The sequence below is a fragment of the Petromyzon marinus genome, chromosome 58, assembly GCF_048934315.1.
Source record: "Petromyzon marinus isolate PM22_M1 ecotype Great Lakes invasive population chromosome 58, UKy_Petmar_22M1.pri1.0, whole genome shotgun sequence".
In the NCBI taxonomy this organism is placed as follows: Eukaryota; Metazoa; Chordata; class Hyperoartia; order Petromyzontiformes; family Petromyzontidae; genus Petromyzon; species Petromyzon marinus.
This window is the reverse complement of record NC_133724.1, coordinates 9,234,333-9,234,564: the sequence shown is the minus strand read 5'-3', so window position 1 is coordinate 9,234,564 and position 232 is coordinate 9,234,333.

Below are 232 nucleotides of genomic sequence, written 5' to 3'. Positions count from 1 at the left end.
TTGGTCTCAAAGTAAAGTATCTTTTTATATCATAAATCATTATGTGTAAACAGCAGTTCCTTGTGAGTCCTCTACTCAAGCAGGCGATTGGTGATGGACACACGGTGGTAGAGTGTCTCTCTCGCTAAAGGATTCATAATGGCCGTGTCACAGCTGGAATCCTGGGTTCAAGTCCTGGGTCTAGATGTCGGTCTCTGTCAAAGAGTTCATTCAGTCCGTGCTGAACGGCACT